The sequence below is a fragment of the Coenobita brevimanus genome, chromosome 96 (genome assembly GCF_032717465.1).
Source record: "Coenobita brevimanus isolate Jiangsu-jjx chromosome 96, ASM3271746v2, whole genome shotgun sequence".
Classification (NCBI taxonomy): domain Eukaryota; kingdom Metazoa; phylum Arthropoda; class Malacostraca; order Decapoda; family Coenobitidae; genus Coenobita; species Coenobita brevimanus.
Window position 1 is genome coordinate 4,468,088 of NC_137049.1, and position 6,903 is coordinate 4,474,990.

A 6,903-nucleotide genomic window follows, 5' to 3' on the forward strand; every position below is an offset into this window, starting at 1 on the left:
TACTCCCTTTTTACCCCATCTGTGCCTCATCCACTAACACTACAACTAGATGTCCATCGTATCGTAATTGTCATATATGTCATTGATGTCTACGTCCTTACGTAGTGTGTCATAATAAGTTCCATTTGGTGTCTGTAGATGTCTCCCTCGCTGATTATATTATTCTTTTACATTTTTTTAGGACCGTATATTCATTGACTTAGGAGATTTCGTAGCCCTTGTTTCTTATCGATTTATTTTGCCCATTTCGCCTGAATTTTGAATTGTATGCAGTTCATTTGTTTCTGATACTGACGTTAATTTCATCTCAAAACATACAGTCGGATATCATGGTACAGTAAAGTGTTAATTATACCTGGGCGTAAAATTGCCATCTCTCCATCTTGAACGCTGGTCTGTAGCAATAAGTTGAGGTCAGAATATGGTACTAGTCACGAAGAAGTGCTCAAAAAATTATATAGAGCTGCAGTACTGTTTTATTCTGCTACTGATGTACAGGAAACAAGCTTCCACAGGACCAAAATTTTCGCCTGGTTAAAATGAACAAACTATAGGCATGACGAAATCTCCTGAGCCAACGGGGTATCGCTCTTACGTCTGTTTAATGTCCTGTTGATGTCTGTTGTAGCCATGACAGCACTGACCCGCGTGACCACCAAACAACAGAACACCTTTACAAAGTTCTTCATTAACCCAACATTGCAACTTGAAAAATGAATGTTAGAGGAATCTGAACATTTGAACAGATTTCTTCCATAACAATACCGTTGCAAAAGAAAAATGAATGGTAATGAAATCATATGAACAGCAATTTTTTCCATCACAGTACGTTGCAAATGAAACATGAATGCAAAAAGAAACCTGAACACTTGTACAGATTTATTTCATAACACAGTAGCGTTGCAAATGAAAAATGAATGGTAAATGAACCAGGAATGCAGAACAACGATGTAGAACGTTGACAAAGATGTACTAAAATATGACACACAGTAAAATAGACAGAGACCCGGTATACTAACACAGAGTAGAATATATATGATAATTTTTTCGTTCATGGGAATCAGTAAATGCTATAAGGATCTAACATAGGGATGCTGGAGGAAGGAAGCTCACTGAATTTTATATGCAAGTGTTTTAGGTGAATGCGTGTATGATTAGTGTGAGTGTATGTGAGTTATGTACGTATGTGTGTATGCGTAGATGTGTACTGTACTTGTCTGCGTGAAAGAGAGCACTGTAATATTTAAGGAAATTTGTAACGATAGAGAAACATTGCTGTAACGATAATAAATTTGGTAAGACGGTACGTGTGTTTTAATATTTTTCCTTCAGCTTCTTCTTATACATTGAGAGAGAGAGAGAGAGAGAGAGAGAAGCGAGACCAATAACACTGCCTCCCCACTCCTCCACACTCCCTCTATAACATCCTCACCTTACTTACCAACACCAAACAACTGCTACTCCCCGTCACCACCACCCTCTCTCTCCCCCTCCCTCGTTTTTCCCGCCCCACCTTTTTCCCCCTCCTCTGTGCAGGGTGTGGATGCAAATGAGCGCGTGCAACCAGCTCAGCGGTACAGGTGGTGGGGTCATAAACACGTCAGGAGGAGCGTGTTAATGGTGGACAAGAAGCCTAGTAGTGGCGGGAGAGGGGGACGTCCGCCTCCCCTCAACTCCACCGTCACGGAGTCTCGCTCACAGGGATTGATTTTTTGATGTGCTTACTTTGAAATGTGGCACACACACACACACACACACCACACATACACATACACATACACACACACACACACACACACACACACACACACACACACACACACACACACACAGGTATGGCAGGAAGTAGGAGGCTTCTCATTAACTAACTGAATAAAGTCGTCGGGAGACTACCGTATTAAAACAACTAAGTTAGGATACCTCACATTGCGAGTTAAGAAACAGGGTTAAGAAACAGTCTTCACTAATCTTGCTTCTTTTAAGACACTGATAAGACACAATTGATATTCCTTGAGTTGAAGGTGGAAGGGATGTAATTCTAACGCAATGTGAGATATTCTACCTTAATTGTTTCAATACGGTTGTCTCCCAACGATTTTATTCAGTTAGTATAAGGGAAGCCTCCCACTCCCTGCCATACCTCCCTCTGTGTGTGTGTGTGTGTGTGTGTGTGTGTGTGTGTGTGTGTGTGTGTGTGTGTGTGTGTGTGTGTGTGTGTGTGTGTGTGTGTGTGAGAGAGAGAGAGAGAGAGAGAGAGAGAGAGAGAGAGACCGTAAATATCAACAGGTTCTGACAAGTAGTTCAGCATATGTTAATAGTAAGTCTTTCGCCTTCATGCTTTTACGACCAGTTCGAAATGTCTTGAGTAATAGTCATGCCGAACCTCATATGTCAGACCAGTGACGGATCTCTCGTCGGCAAAGAGGCTTCCCAGTTATTTTTCTTTATAAATTTATTTACGCAAACTATGGCCACTTAAAATAACGTTTGATCTTTTAAATGCAGTGTGTCTAGGAATCTCAAAATGAAAACGGTGTTAGTGAGGACAAAATATTTAGTATGACAGTCGCGATGAAAAGGTTAACACGACTCCCAACCTCCACCAGGTATAGTGATGATTAAGTACATGAGGTCATATTTACACAGTTATTTATCTATTTCCTAACGAAGGCCTTGTTCTTTATAAAGTGTAACTCTGTCAATACCTTTCTTTTCAAAACACTTCCAGTATGCTTCTCAGACAAGGGCTCTCCCACCTCTAATGAAATCTTAAGGTTAACGAACCAGTCATTAACGACGACAGTATTACATGACAAGCTTGCTCGTTTGGAAAGGATACAATTTATAAGGCATGAGAAAAAGCACGATGTATCATTTCTGTGTTTATATGACGATACAAACTTTTTTTCATATTTCAGTATTCTGGTAAGTACAGAACACAACAACTATTGGATTCGTAAGTTCGTTTAACTAGAATCCAAATGGAAACACATTACCACCCACCTAACCTACCCTAGCGTATATCTAACCTAACTTAAAATAATCTTCTCGCTCAATAAAACATTCACGCCACAAACTCGAACTTAACTTATCCCACGACAACATTTAACATGAGTAATAGAACCACTAGTATTTCCAAGATTAGGCTCCTTTCCCAAGTCTCTTTCTCCCCCGGAATACAAAGCCTTGCCCTTTCAGTTCGAGTATGTGTTTGTTCCTCAATTCTTGCTACTATCAGGTAATTATATTTTGAGAGATCCCTCGCGATGAGGAGGTAAATAAAGGTTAGTAATTATCTCACACCAGCCGTTGGAACTCTCTCGAAAGTTGAATAAAATCTTCAGGAGTGTGAGAGAATTAAATTTAAGGCGCCCTCCGACTGATGTGGTTTTCCTCCTAAGTACAGTGACGCCTTGTATGTTCTGTTCTTTTCATCAGCAGGCAAATTTATTCAGCTTAAAGAGAGAGGCCTTGTAGAGAAGAGATTAAAAACTATGTCCTTTATTACATTCATTATCAGGTCTTCCCCAAAACTTGAAAAAAATGACTGGAGATGATAAAAATATAAACCAGAAAATGCCAATCTAGTGAAGAGATAAAATCAGGGTTTATCCGAACGCGTTTCATTTGGTGTTGCTTCATGCTAGATAAATAAAGGCAAACTAAATACATCTGAACGGTTAGGTAAAGCTTGTAAGCAGCCAAGACATCTGTTTTATTGGGTGGCTGCCGATAAATTCCTCTCTCAGCGCCGACACCTATCTCAGCTTCACATCCGCGGCTGGGGTGAGCACAAAACAAGGGTGTAAATGCAAATGGTGTGTAAATTCATATGACGTCCGCCTTGCCACCTCCCTCACACACCATTCCTTTTAAGTTTTCCTGGCCAGCCTTCTTCCATCCATTCATTTTCCCCACACCCACCCACCAACCCCACTGCTTCCCATTTCTCTCTCTAATTTCTTACCCCAAATCCTCTCTCTCTCTCTCTCTCTCTCTCTCTCTCTCTCTCTCTCTCTCTCTCTCTCTCTCTGACTCAGAACAAAATCCCTTCCCTCTTCATTTGCTTCTGCGTTGTTCCTCACATATTCACAGCTACTCTGTTTCTCTTTTTTCTTCACTCTCCCCTTTAACACCACTCTCCCTCCCCATCTCTCCCCACCTTTTCTCTCATCTCTCCCCACTCTCTTCTTCTCCCCTGACAAGACAGCTATCAACGTAAGATAAAACTCCTAATTATCTCGCCCTATATCAAAACAAACCATACAGACCACGAGTTTAAAAGATTACACCCGACGGGCTTAAAAGATTAATGTTACACGCGGCAACAGCGCCTCCCAGATGTGGCCGCGCGCGAGAGTTTTTGTTGACGTCTTACAAATGTTTCCCAGGTTTTATGGGAGACAAAAGAGGTGCGTTCGGCGTCAAGGTATGTGTTTGGACATTATTTAAAGTGTGTGGGAGTAGGGGGAGCTTGGGTAGGAGGCGGGGAGTGGGTGGGAATGGGGAGGGGAGTGAGAGAGCAGAGAACTGAGAGAATGAACTTTGAACTAGTATTTTTCAACCATTTGCTGTCATGTTATAAGTGAAGTTTCTTGCTAAGGAAATAGTTTCCATGACTTGCCTTGGCACATTACAGCCTTAGAAATCATGAGACCAGTTAAATAAAAATGGTAGGAATGAAGGATAAACAAACATGGTACATCAAAATCAACAGGGAAGTTAGTATTGGCAGTGATTAGTGCTGGGAGAGTATGAGGAACGGTGAGACAAGGGTGGTAGGTGGCGGCGACCATCATTCACTCATTTAATGTAGTGCTGCTTACTTCTTCCTAAGACTGCAATGAGTGACAAGCTTAATGGTTTCGTCTGACTCAGGAAACCTTTCTAGCGTTGGGTGGTAATCATACAACCAACTAAAGAGGTGATGTGAACCCTACTATTGTGCTGCTCTTAACTTGGTGGAGAGACGCAAATGCGGCGTTCATCCAGGAACCGAAACTCCACCCTTTCTCTGTGGCGAGGCGTTATCCAACGCAAGGGAACATAGGTTCACTGCAAGGAAAGGCCTTGCAGAGGCCATTGCTTGCCTGTGGTTGGTGAGTCTGCCTGGCCAGATGGATCGGGGATAATCTACTACTGCAGCTACTACTACTATTATTGCTACTACTACTACTACTACTACCACTACCACTACTACCACTACCACTACTACTACTACTACTCCGATGATGTATTTGAATCTTATTTTTCCATATACCTGACAATTTTATTTAGGTTTAAAGAGACTATTGGAGACGGAGGGGTCAAATGCAGCCTTTATGAACCCTTCCGACACCAGACGTCCCCACTAACCTACTCTGAATCAATCCGTCCGATAGAAGCAAATTCAAAATCAAAATACGTCATCTAGCCAAAAGGGTTAAGTAGAGAGAGAGAGAGAGAGAGAGAGAGAGAGAGAACAACCGGTATGTGTTGGAGAAAAGGACTCATCTGATGAAAGGACAGGACGAGATGAAAACATAGGGGGGGGGGAGAGGAAACCCACCAAAGGGGTGCAGTGCAAACGGTAAGAAAGGAAAAATTCATGTTTCTGCTTGTGTGGTTAACATTTAGGAGTCTTTATCAGCTGACAGGCAAGCAGATAATAGAGATGCCTGTGGACCGTAATACCGTGATATCATTCAACTGGGCAGGAGTAAGAAGGATCTGAATTTCGGTAAAACAATTTGCAGTCCCTATAGAATCCAAACAGCTCGTTACGATTACTTGGTGTCTCCCCACCTGACTGGATGGAAGCGGGTGTATAGGATGTTGATCGTAAAATTGTTTTCCCGTTGTTAGTATCCTTTCCCTGTTATTTTTGTTTTCCTCCTACTCTGCGCTGCTTCATAAGTGTTAATCCTCACATTCCGATGACGCTGGTAACAATATAACCAAGTAACGGGGTGATGTGGAGCCTGCTATGGTGCCACTGTCAAGTGGGGGCAGAGACGCAAATGCGGCGTCCATCCGGGAAGCAAACCTCCACACTTCCCGTGCCTCACTGTGGAGAGGCTCTGTCTGCCGCAAGGAAACATCAGTTCACCGCACGGGATGGTCCTTCAGGGGCAGATGCTTGCCTGAAGTTGCTGGGTCTGCTTGGCCAGAAGGTCCCGGGTTAATCATCAACAAAAACAAGTATTTTACTAATGAGAAAGGCTACCCTATCTTGGTACAAGACGTTTCCTCTTAAATCAAGAAAATTGGCATCCATTAGAAGATATATTACCTTTCCCCTACCAAAGTTCCGGCATAATGCGTAATAATAAATATTTAGTTGTTTTGGATCCAACCCATCCTACAGGTGATGATGTTAGTCGGGTTACGACGATGATGAAGTAAATTATGGCTATTTTTCATTTTTCTTCACATCACATTTACCAAAGAAAACGAGAATCGTTACGTCATGTCCTTGAGGAATACCCTACTTTATGGCAGTTGTGCGCCACTGAAATAGAGGTCGTGGACAGCAAAATTCTTTTTTCCCTGGTGATTTGGAGATATACTTTCCTGTCTTACTGCCTGATGTCTAAGGCAGCCCCGGCCAACAGTCACTCGTATGCCTTGGTTGTGTGTGCATGTATTAGGACCCGGACACACTTGCCCCCGAAAATGTGATCGACCAGACGAAACGAAGCATCGGGTTAGAGCTGCCTGAATATTCGAGTCTGAACGTTGGACGGACCTCTGAGCCTCGTTTCCTCTTGACAATCACGTGTTTGGGGGCAAGTGTGTTCGGGCCCTTAGGAAGAGCGTTCTAAATACCCAGACTCCTCCGTTCATCCCCGTGGCGGCGCCCAGATATCTGTGAAGGTAGGTGGACCAGAAGATTTTGTGGATGGGGAGACCAGTGGGGATGTA